The following is a 13,048-nucleotide window of genomic DNA, read 5'->3' as shown; positions in this document are numbered from 1 at the left end:
ACCGGTGCAAACACCTTGGTAAACACCCTGGGTGCCGAAGAGAGACCGAAAGGTAACGCCACAAACTGGGAGTGGTCCTCTGCGATAGCAAACCGAAGGTACCGCTGATGACCCTCGAAGATAGGGATGTGCAGGTACAAATCCTTCAGATCTATTGAAGCCAGGAATTCTCCTGGGCTCAAGGAGGCCACCACCGAACGGAGGGACTCCATTCGAAATTACCGAACACGCACGAAGCGGTTCAGCGCTTTCAGGTCCAGAATAGGACGCACTTTGCCCTCCTTCCTGGGCACAGTGAACAGATTTGAATAAAACCCCCGAAAACCTGTCCTGATGAGGTACCGGGACAATCACTCCCTGAGCAAGCAGGTCCTGCACTGCATGATGCAAGTCCTGCAGACGCCCCGGAAGCAGATGGAGATTGGAGGGAAAAAATCTGTCCGCCGGCTGGGAAAGGAATTCGATCTTGTAACCCGTTTGAACGATTTCCTGAACCCACCTGTCCGATATCCGGAGCAGCCAAGGTTGGAGGAAACCGCGCAGACATCCCCCCACCCCGGAAACTGGTGAGGGCGCCCCTTCAGGCAGAGGCGGAGTGTCCCACCGAGCCGGCATTGCCGGCCTTCTGCTTACCCGCCCAGGGCTTCTTCTGGTTGCCCTGGGCCTTGAAGGGCTTGCCCTTGGATTGGTTCCGAAAGGCACAAAAGGACCCGAGTGGATCTAGGTGCAGAACCCTGCTTGCCTCGGAAAGACTTGTTCTTTGGGTTCTGGGGCAGCATAGTGCTCTTGCCCCCCGTGACGCCCTTCACCAGGGTATCCAATGCCTCGCCAAAAAGGCAAGAGCCAGCATAGGGAAAATCAGCAACAGTTTTCCGTGAGGACTGGTCGGCCGACCAGCTTTTCAGCCATATCAGTCGCCGGTTAAGCACCGCGACACTAGAGAGGCGAGCCACCAAGGGGGCCTCATTCAAGGCTGCACCACACAAATACATGACTCCTTGGTGGATTTGATCCACCATTTCCAGCCGGGCAGGCGGGACACAAGATTGCTCCTAAGCATCTTAGTCCAATCAGCCACCGCCTGAGCCACCAGAACGGACGCGAAAATGGGTTTGAGCAACGAACCCGCCACCGTATAGGAATGACGGGCCAGGGACTCCAACCTCCGGTCCGTGGGATCCCGGAAAACCGGGGTGTCCTCAGTAGGAACCAAGGTACCCTTGTTCAAAATGGCCACAGTGTGATCCACCTGTGGAGGCACACACCATCGTGATTCTGTAGCCGGCGCAAAAGGATAAAGCAATTTGAACCGACTAGGTACCAGGAATGGACGTTTTAACTTGCGCCACACTTCATTAACAGTAATGAAATTCCGCTGGGCAGGGAAAAACCTGTGCAGACTCGCGGGTCCTGTGCGTCCCAAATGAGGACACAACGCCCGGAGGACAGGGCTCCTCCTCCAAATGCAAGGCTTCTTTTACAGAAACCAACTCATCCATGGTCGCCCGTTCTTCAGGTGACCCTGGGGAGGATGTATCAACACCCTCCAGTTCAGCCTCCCCCTCAGACCCCGGGGGGTCCAGGGATGAGCGGGAACCTGAAAAGGGCACGCTCGCAGCAGCAGCCAAATCCCCATCTGAATCAGAAGAGAGAGACAACCTGGGCCTCTTTTTCGCAGCCCGTTCAGCCATCAGCATTTCCATATTTGCCACCAAGGTTGCTACTACAGCAGCCAGATCAGGTCGCAGCGGAGCCACAGGAGAACTGGGGCCCCCCACTAAAGCTGGAGGAAACTTGCTTTCCTGAGAATCCATGGCTCAAGTTATCAGAACAAACTACAGTGCATAAACCGGTGTACGGTCCCCTTTAAGAGCGCTGCGTGTGCGCAGCCCACCGCTACTGTCACAGCTATGAAAGACCCCCAAAGGAGAAAAGAAACTGAGCCAGAAGCCATATACAGAGGGAAGTATGAGAGTGATAACCCGCAGAGCGTTGCTGCCAGTGTCCTTGCTGCTGATGGAGAAGGGAAGTGCTGCTGGAGAGGGCTGGACTATAAGTCAGACCTCGGGAAAATGGCCGCCCCATAGGAATGCATTGGAGGCTACGCCAAAATGGCCGCCGACATGCGGCCGGACCGATCGTTCCACCGCCCACAAAATGGCAACGGATGGCGCCAAAATGACCTGTATAATAGCCCCAGAGGAGCTATACACGTGTGCTCACAGCAAATATGGCGGACCGCGCGAATCTTCCCCGCAGCGGTCGCCGCACAATCACAGACGTCTGCACCCCCGAACATGTACCTAAGGTGACACAGGGACAGGGACCCCCGGCAAACATACAAATCTGCACAAGCGAAGGGAGTCACACAGGCACAGACATGGGGACACACAGCAACACAGACTGCTACCCCAGACAGAGGCCCCACACAGAAAAGTACTTACCTGTACCAGATGGCATGGGGAAGCCTCTATGCACGGATAAACCTCTGTCCTCATCTGACAGGGAGTGCCGTGAGCCAGGGACATGACGCTGCAGCATCGCAGTAGAGTCCTGTGAGGTAGCCACCTCACGGCTGCATCCCTGCAGCGAACAGGGATGGGTCGTTCGTAATGCCAGGGCGAACCATACCTGAACGCTCGATGGCGGGCTGGGGGTCCATCTGACCCTCAGTGCCCTGGAAAAACCAGGGCGGTCAGTCCGAATCCCAGCACCGCATGATCCAGCTTCACATGGAGAAGACTAACACTAGAAGCTGACAAAATAAACAGCTAGTAAAGTGAGAGAAAAAAAATTACATTTTTCAAAGAAAATCAAATAAAAGATTAGGAAGGCCGAGACTGAAGCCCCAGCACAAGGGAAGCCTGACTATTCCTGAAGCTAGGCAAATTAAAACTGAGTTGGGAGTGGTGATGCAGGGGGGGTATTGACCGGATGGGACAGCCCCCATGGGTGTGTATATGCTAATGCCTTTTGTCTTTTGACTAAGTCTATATGCCTAGCTATTCCTACGGATAGGAAGTCAATACCCAATAGTGATGACTTAGAGGAGGCGGCGACTGTCGGAGGACGTAAGAGAAAAAAAAGTTTTTTTTTTTGTACTGGCCCATTAAGAGCGCCGCGGACCCCCGCAGCACACTGCTATAAGGACTGCGATACACAGACCCCCCGCAGGGACAAAACTGACCAGGAAGATTGCACAAGTAGGAAAGGAAAGGAACAGCAGGACAGGACCCCACCAGTGTGTTACCAGCTCCTTCGGTCGGCTTTGTGAGAAAGAAGGAAGCGATGTCACCGCCGGAGGCTGAACTGAGGCTGCAGACCAAGGGAAAATGGATGCCTATTGAAACTAATGGGAGGCTTCGGCAAGATGGCTGCCGACATGTGCTCGGAACGATCGTTTACCACACGCAAGATGGTGCCGCAAGGCGCCAAAACTCACTACATAGCATGCTGTATAAGCGCCCCATAGTGAAGCCAGACCTGCTGCCTACACTTAAAATGGCGGACAGGCGGATTTTAATCCCACAGCGGTCGCTGCATGTGTCTGCACCTCCCAGCACCCTAAAGTGACATTAGGAGAGGGACCCCCAAAACCCAACACAGCGCTGCTGTGAGAGAATAAAACCCCCACAGGGACCGAGACCAGGGAGACTAAAAACGCACTGACATAAGGGACACCACAGACACACAGGTCTGCCGACCCCAGACAGAGGCCCCACACAGAGTGTACTTACCTGTACCCGATGGCGTGGGGTGCCTCATATCAAACGGGAAACCGCCCACCTTCAGATGGCAGGGGAGTGCCGCCAGCCAGAAATGCAGGACACTAGAAGTGCACGGACGAACCTATGCTGTGTCCAGTGAGGTAGCCACCTCACATGGCTGCATCCCTGAGGACAGGGATGGGTCTATTGCGAGGCCAGAGCGAACACATAGCCTGCTAAACGCTCGATGGCAGGCTGGGATTCCATCTGACCCTCTGTCCTAGATAACAAGAACGGTCAGTCCGATTCCCAGCTCCGCAAACGCCGTCTTCATCCGAAGATTTAACTAACTAGCGCTGATAAAATAAACAGCTAGCAATGTAAAGAAAAAAAAGACATTTTCAGTAAATAAATCATAAGAGAAAAGAAGGCTGAGACTGTAGCCTCAGCACAGGGAAGCCTATCCACTTCTAAGCTAGGCAGAAGACAAACTGAATTGGGATGGCTATTGCAGGGGGGTATTGGACTAGAAGGACAGACCCCATGGGTGCCACTATGTAGATAAATTGTTCTTTTACAAGTCTAATGCCTTGAAACTCCTGCGGAGAGGAAGCAATACCCCATTAGTAAAGACTGTGTGAATGGGCGACGACTGTTGGAGGACGTAAAAGAAATAGAATTTTTGAAGAACTTACCATAAAATTCTTTTCTCCGAGTCCTCTGACAGACGCAGCCACTTCATAGTTTCCTCAAAAATGGGTAATGCTCCCTCTATAGGCAGTGAAACCCATAGAAAAAATAAATCACTAGACACATCCTTAAGGGCTGTCCCTTCAGACATTACCCCCAGACACACTGTGCTTACTAATGAGTTTCGTAGCAAGCAGTGAAGGAAAAGACAACCCCAAGCAATAGAGGGGCGGGGGCTGAGTCTGTCAGAGGACTCCGAAAATAATTTTACGGTAAGTTCTTACAAAAATTCTATTTTCTGTTACGTCCTCTGACAGACGCGGCTACTTCATAGTTTCCCCACAAATGGGACATTCCAAAGAAGCGTAGGCATTAGGGGTGGGAAGAACGCAACCAACAATACAGTAATGATCCATCATGGCCAGAAAAAACAGCCAACATGGCAACAGAAGCTCAACCAACAGGAGCGAACCACAAAACAAAAATTCACCCCCAGAAGAGAAAACCATGTCTCTTCAGCACACAGCAGCCTGCAAAACCTTGCGGCCAAAGTAAGCATCCGAGGATGCCAGCAAATCAATCTAGTAGAATTATGTAAAAGCGTGTACAGACGACCGAGTCGCTGCTTTACACACCTGAGCAACTGAGGCCTGATGGTGAAAAAATCCAAGCGGCACTCAGCGCTCCAGTAGAATGTGCCCTCACAGGGAAAGGAGGAACCTGACCCTCTAGGGCAGTGATGGCGAACCTTGGCACCCCAGATGTTTTGGAACTACATTTCCCATGATGCTCATGCACTCTGCTGTGTAGTTGAGCATCATGGGAACTGTAGTTCCAAAACATCTGGGGTGCCAAGGTTCGCCATCACTGCTCTAGGGAATAGGCCTGAATAGTCTGCCTGATCCATTTGCACGCAGCCGAACCCTTACGAGGACCCTAAAGAAGGACAAACAGGGAATCAGACATCCAAAAAGATTCCGTGGCTGACAGGTAAACCCTGACCGCCCGTACCACATCAAGCGAATGCAAAGCAAAGTCCTTGGGATGCATGGGCTTCACACAAGCGAAGGCAAAACAAATCTTCAAGGAGGTGGAGGGCAGACACCACCTCATGGAGAAAAGATTGGTTGGGTCACAGAACAACCGTAACCTCATGAACGACCAGGGAAGGCGAACGGCAAGACAGAGTCACCAATTCAGACATCCTGCGAGCAGAGGTGATTGCGGTTCCAGAAATTTGCCTTTCTGGTGGCTAAGGCAGAGAGGTGTCTCTGATTTTTTTCAAAGGGGGGCCGTTAAAGAACGGACAAACCCAAATGCAGAACCCCTTGAGGTAAAGGGGACCACCTCGGCGGAGCCAGGCGCCCAACAGGATCTTGGGAGAACCCGCTCAACAGGAAATCGTCTAGATACTTGTGGACTGCACTCCCATTGTGCGGGAACAAGGTTAACACCCCGGACACAACCTCGGAGAGACTCAGGGTTCCTGGGCACCGGGAACAGGGGTGAATAAACCCAGAAACCATTCCTGCCGATGAACTGGCACCACCACCCTCTGCGCAAGCGGAGCCCACACTGCCTCCCTGGGATCCCACAAACTATCTGGAAAAAAACGAAGACCTGGTGGAAAAAACCTGTCTGCCGGGCGGGACCGAAATACGATCTTGAACCCTGGACGAATTAGTTTGTGAACCCAGGAGTCCTAAACCAGAGACGTCCAAGGTCCCGGAAGCCAACGCAGACGTCCCCCTACCCCCAAATTGGGTGAGGGTGTCCCATCATGCAGAGGAGGATTCGTCCCATGAACCGAACTGGCTAGGTCCGGGCTCATCCGACCAAGCCTTCTTGTCCTCTCCGGAGGCTCTGAACGGTTTCTTTTTCCTGCGCCCCCGAGGCACGAAAGCCCCCGGTGAGCCTTCAAGGTCCCCTGCTTACTTTGGGGTGCCTTGCCTTTTGCGGATAGGGGGAGAAGAGTACTCTTAGACCCTTGATTAGTCATCCAAGGAGTCACCAAAAAGGCATTCCCCAAAAAGGGAAGATCACACACGGCCTTCTTAGAAGCCTGATCCACCGACCAGCTCTTCAGCCACACCTAGCGACCAGGGGAGCCTCATCCAGGGCCGCATCACACAGATAGACCGTTGCCTGGGTCATCTGGTCCGTGAGCTCAATGAGAGTTGAGGGAACTGACACAGTCAGCAAGTTGCTTTAAAGCACCTTAATCTATTCCGCAACCTTCTGAGAAACCAGTACGGAGGCGAACACAGGCTTGAGGAGCGAGCCTGCCACCAAGTGTAGGTTGCGGAAAAGTGATTCCATGCGCCTGTCCACCGGGTCCTTAAAACACTGTGGAATCCTCCACGGGTACAACCATGGACTTATTTAACCGGAAAACAGTGTGTTCCACCTTAGGTGACACTGTGCACCGAATGGAAACTGAGTCTGCAAAGGGGTAACGGCACTGAAAACGTTTGGGCACCGCCAGCACATGCTTAAAGCGCAGCCATTGTTCATTCACGATATCGTGAAACTCCTCGGGGGAAAACCTGACCCGACTTCTGGGCTTTGCGGGAGCTGAAGAAAACCTGCTTTCCTGACTGTGTGGGCTCATCATCAATATGCAAAGTCTCCCTGAAGGACAACTCCCCCTCCTCGCCGTCTGACTAAGGATAGGGATCCCTTGGGGAGGGCAGTGTCTGTGGCAACCACATCAAGCTCTCAATCAGAAAACAGAGGGCATCGGCCGTTTTTTAATAGCAACTTGTGACATGACAAGCTCCACTTTGGACGCCAGAGTTTCTATGGCTGCAGACACCAGAGAAGGCGATCCGGATGACCCGGCTGCACAAACAAGATCAGCAGGAAAATATACAAAAAAAGGTACGCTGGCCCTTTAAATCCACGATTGCGTCCGCACCGCAATACCGTTGGAGTCTAGTTTAGCTAGCAGATATACTGATAGAGGCAAAGTGTGTCTGAAGAATGCCCAAAAGGACTAAAGACCCCGTTACTGTGTCAGAAACCAGATCAACTACCGCTCTCCACGCTTTCTGCCGCAAGTGTAACTTCTGGAGGAAGTGACCAAACGTCACTAGAGGCCCGAATCCCCTGAGCCACAAGAACATGGTGCCATAAGAAAACATAGTAGGTCACAGGGATGCTGGCCGCCGCCCATACAGCGCGGCCTTCCCACAGTCAAGGTGGCGCCCGATAACGGCGCCAAAACACACAGCAAGGCAAGAAAATGGCTGCTGCCCTTACACTGATGCAGCCTGGCTGCCCAAACCCTAAATGGCAGCCGAAAACGGCACCAGCGATCAATAGCCCAGGGAACAAGGACACCATGGGAATCCACCACAGGGAACTCGCCCCCCCCCCCCCTCAGCTCTGTCATCCCCAGGAGTAGGCCCACATCTGCCCCACAGACGACTGTCCCAGGGACACAGGAGTTATAGTACCACTCATCATACCATGGACCGCACCGAGGCAGCTCGCCTCCCACCCTGAGCGGGGGTGCTGCCAGCCAAGAGGGGTACGCTGCAACTCAGGGAGTTCCAGGTTGATACGTCCCGGCGAAAGTTCTTTTTTCGCGGGCTCGTCCCCATCCATCGGTGCTCTATCGTGGCGAGGCCTGGGCGAACCACAACCTGCTTACGCTCGTTGGCCAGGCTGAGAGAGCATAAGGATCTAGAATATCCAGTGCGAGACCCCAGCTGCTGCTTGTAGATCACCAGGAGGAACCCCCTGACACTAGTTAGCGATAGTAAGTAAAGAAAAAATAAACCGGAGTCCCAGCAGGGAAAACCTAGGTCCTACTCCTAAACTAGGCAGCAAGAAACTGATTAGTAAGCACGGTGTGTCTGGGGTAATGTCTGAAGGGACAGCCCCTAAGGGTGTGTCTAGTGATAAGTTTTCCTATGGGTTTCACTGCCTAGTCCTACTCCTGTAGAGGGCGCATCACCCATTTGTGAGGAAACTATGAAGTGGCTGCGTCTGTCAGAGGACGTAAGAGAAATACAGTAAAACCTTGGTTTGAGAGTAACTTGGTTTAACAGCGCTTTGCAAGACAAGCAAAATTTTCAAATAAATTTTGACTTGATATACAAGCGATGTCTTGATATACAAGTAGCCTCAAGTCACAGCTAAGTATAAAAGAGAAGAGAGGCGCCTCTAAGTGTAGCACTTTGGTTAAATTTAATGAAGGTTCAATATTTAGCAACTCACATGGTTGATTGGAACAGGCACATCTAAGGATGCAAGCATCAGGGGTAAAGCTGTCCACATAGACCATCCTCCGCACCGACATCTACGTCATCCCTTCCATGCTGCCCCTCGCTTTCAGATCACTTTATTGCAGGGTGGTCTTCCCGGTCAGGATGACAGACTGGCAGCCGGCGGTGCAGAAGATAGTCTTTGTGGACAGCTTTACCCCGGATGCCTGAATACTTAGATGTGCCTGTTTTATTCATCAACCATGTGAGTTGCTAAATGTTGTACCTTCATTAAATGGAACCATATTGCTACACTTAGAGGCGCCTCTCTTCTCTTTGATACTCTGTAGCTCCTGCTGGATTTTACTTCTAATCCCCTTATGGAAGCGGCTATTTGTGGATGGACGTTTTATGGTTACACAATCTATCGCAATGCTATAATCTTTTTATATGGACTATAAACTGAAGGATTTATGAATAAATGGTTGTGGAACGAATCATCTGAGTTTCCATTATTTCTTATGGGGAAACTCGCTTTGATATAAGAGTGCTTTGGATTACAAGCATGTTTCCGGAACGAATTATGCTCGCAATCCAAGGTTTTACTGTATAGTTCTGCCCACCTCAAAATGCCAGCTACTTCCCGGGCTGCAAGGGCACTCTTTGTGCCCCCGATTGACATATGCCACAGCCATAGCATTGTCCGATTGTATCCTCACAGGGAGTCCCTGCAGACGATCCATCCACTGAGACAGAAAACGCCTGATCACCGGAATCTCTAGGATGTTGATCTTCAGACTGGACACCTCTCGAATGTAAACACCTTGAGCCGAGTACACTCCCAAGACACCTCCCAACCCGGACCGACTGCCAACCGTGGTAATCACTGTCGGATACAGGGGAAGAAAGGATTTTCCATATTAGAGACCCCCAGGTACCCCGACTCAACAGGACCAGCACGTCCAACGACAGCAGATACTTGTTCCATTTGGCCAGAATCTCTCTTTGCAGAGATCTGGTATGCAACTGAGCAAACAACCGCCTCGAAGGTGGAAACCATCAGACTCAGCACTTACATGCAAGTCCTGAGCGACGACCGATGGTTGGACAACAGGAGCCAAATCCCTTCTTGCAGCTCCAGTAGTTTCGCCTGTGGAAGAAACACCGGGGTCGATGCGGATTCCAGCTTTAGACCCAAGTAGTCCAGCTTGGTGGACGGAGTCAAAGCCAATTTATGAAAATTCAGTGTCCATTCGAACTCCTGGAGAGTTTGCACAGTAATGTCCAAGTCAGCTTCTAGAGCCGAAGAAGACTCTAAACGCAGAATCGGATCGTCCAGGTAATCCAGTACCGCGATTCCCTTCTGCTGTAGCAAGGCCAGCACTGGGGCCAAAACCTTTGTGAACACCCGAGGAGCTGGGGTGAGACCAAAGAGTAACGCCACAAATTTACAGTGCTCCTCGCCACGACAAAAGAAGAAAATGCTGATGTCTGACATATTAGCATAGGAAGGTAAGCGTCCTTGAGATCGATAGAAGCCAGAAGATTCCCATGATGAAGGAAAGCTACTACCGTGCGGATGACTCCATCTGAAATTTCTGAACCTGCATAAACGGTTCAGAGCCTTGAGGTCCAAGATCGGACGAACCTTGCCTTCCTTCCTGGGAAGGAACAGATCTGAATAAATACCTTAAAAAAGTTCGGAAAAGGGCCAAAACATGAGCTTGTAACCGAACCAACTCGTGGACCCATTTTTTCTGAACGAACAAGGTCCACAGTTCCAGAAAAAGGGGATGACGTCCCCCCACCCGACATGTGGGTGAGGGCAACCCTTCAGGCTGGGGAAGGCTTGTCTGTGGAACCGGTAGTGCCCGCTTTCGACTTACTATTCCAGGGTTTCTTGGAGCCTCCCGCAAAGTTATGGGTAGATCTCAAACCCTTTTACTGCGATCCAGACGGACGAAAGTGCCTCTTGTGAGCCGAGAAAAAAAGGACCACGTTTACGCTGACGTTCCTTACCCCTAGCAACCTTTGTAAGTAATGTACTCTTACCTCCCGTAAGGCCCCTAATGATCTCTTCCATAGAGGCACTGAACAAAACAGTCACCTACAAAAAGGTACATCAGCACCTTTTTAGAAGCCTGGTCGGATGACCAGTACTTCAAGTCAAATTATGCGGCAAAGAATCACCGTCATCGCAGATACCCTGCCGGCCAAGGGGGCTGCATCCAAAGATTCATCACAAATGTACTGTAGCCCCTGGATCAACTCATCTGCCAGCTACGGAGGGTGTTGACCCCCTTCCAGATCCTGGCGTAAAAATTTAGCCCATTCGGTTAAGATCTGGGATACCAAGGTGACAGCAAATACCAGCCTCAACATTGAGCATGCCACGGTGAAAATGTAACGGACCAGAGCCTCAGCTCTCTTGTCCACAGGATCCTTAAAAGATGTAGAATCTGCCACCGGCAAAAGTGTGGCCTTATTTAGCCTGAAAACCTGAGAGTCCACCGATGGTGGAACCGTTAGTTTCTTCAGGAGAGATTCCTCAAAGGGATATCTCCTAGTAAAACGCTTAAGTATTCTAACTATGCGTTTCCGGAAACCCATTGACTAGTGACAATCACGTAAAAATATGCAGCAAAGGGGAAAACCTTTGTCACCTTGGAGAATTTGCAGGTGCCAAACTGAACCGGCGTCGCCGACTCCGCATTAGCTGAGTGCTCCAACTTTAAGGTTTCCTGCACTGACACAAGGCCTCCACCATCGCCTTTTCATGTGCAGCTGCTGGGGAGGAGGATTCGTCCTCACTGTTCGAGCACTCGGTGCATGGATGCAGGCCTAGTGGGCTGACTCTCGGCTGCGGCAGCCAAATCCACCTCAGACTTGGGAGGAGGCAGAGGCTACAGGTGAATGCAGGGGGTGCTTCTTCCTAGGCCGCCCTTAGATACAAGTGACTGTAGGGCCGCTGTCACAGCCACTAGGGCAGAAAGACCAAGAGGATCCTGCAGCTTCAAGGAGTAGGTTAGGTGGCGATACAGGCTCCAGAGGCTCCATGGTTAATCAGAGCCACGCCGTACACAAAAAGAAAGTTCTTTTTTCAAAAAGAACCCCCTTGCACAACGCTGGAGCACCACTAGAATCCCGCAGCGCTGTATATAGCAGAGGAAGGATCGTATACCAACTAGAACTCACCACCCCAGAGCTGGAGAGTGTCAAACAGCCTGCTACACTGCAATCAAAGAGAAAGAGGAAGCTCCAACACTGACACTAGAGGCCCCTGCAGCACATTACAGCACTTGGACTACAAAAAAATGGTCGCCGCTATTTACAATGGAAAACATGTCCGCTGGACTACACAAACATGGCAGCCAAAGCCAGTGAACACCATCCACAGCAAAATAGCAGGGCCACACGGGACCCGGAAAACCAGGGAAATTAAAATCCACCAGGAGGAAACCCCCCAGGGACCCCTCCCCCCTGCAGCACCAAAAAGGTACAGGCACACCCAAAGGGGGGCCATCAGCGACACACCCACCATTCTCTAGCCTAGCACCAGTGAAGCCCCCCACCGAAAAAGCACTCGTGCCCCCCAAAAGGGGACTAAGGGGGGGCAAGTGAGGGCGACTGACACAGGGGAACCCCGCTAGGGAGAGGGGGGAAAACATGAGGGGAGGAAGGACACAGACAGGAGCCTACTATGCCCAGGGAGGGCCCGCGACCACCCCAGCAATTCCCAAAATAAAGGAAGGGAGACACTACTCACAACACCATGGCATTGGCGGGCACCACTTCCAGCAGTCAGCCGCACCATCTTCAAATGGGTGTGCTGTGGCCCAAGGTACACTGCGACTGATTGTGACTGCTGTCGTGACCAGTGCTATGCGACCTCACAAGGTGTTTCACTCGCCGGCCAGCCCCCATCCAGTGGGGCTATGTCGTAGGCAACCTAGCACGTAGCTAATCGTTGGGTATCGCTCGCAGGCCAGACTGGGAGGACCATAAGGATCTAGGATATCCAGTGTGTCGCCCAGTCCAGCTGTCGATTGTAGTTCACACAGGAACAAAAAGAAAAAGAAAAAAAAAACATCCCATTTAAAAAGGAAATAAATGACAGGACCGCAGATCCCAGCAGAGAGCCAGGTCCTTACTCCTGAGTAGGCAGAAAAGTCCTAAAGCAGGAACTGATGGTATACCCCCTGGGACTGCCTTAGGGGTGTAACCAAAATGGTTTCCACCTATTCCTACTCCTGAAGAGAGCAGCAAAAGCCCAAGGGTCTAGAAGACATGGAGCTGTGTCCGTCAGTGAACGAAAGATAAATGAGGTTCACTTTTTGAATTGCATTACTGAAATAAATGAATTTTTTGATATTCTTAATTTTCTGAGATGCACCTGTATATATATATATATATATATATATATATATATATATATATATA

At 51.4% G+C, this 13,048-nt stretch overlaps 1 protein-coding gene across 1 annotated transcript in view; it reads right to left on the bottom strand.

The window, feature by feature from the left end:
• HSPA9 (heat shock protein family A (Hsp70) member 9) overlaps nt 1-13,048 on the bottom strand; it is a gene marked incomplete at its 3' end in the record, with an annotated part of 663,406 nt that overhangs the window by 318,919 nt on the left and 331,439 nt on the right. The window lies entirely within an intron of this gene.

Source organism: Pelophylax lessonae (assembly GCF_965119305.1).
Source record: "Pelophylax lessonae genome assembly, chromosome: 4".
Lineage (NCBI taxonomy): Eukaryota > Metazoa > Chordata > Amphibia > Anura > Ranidae > Pelophylax > Pelophylax lessonae.
This window is presented reverse-complemented; position numbering and strand designations above follow the sequence as displayed.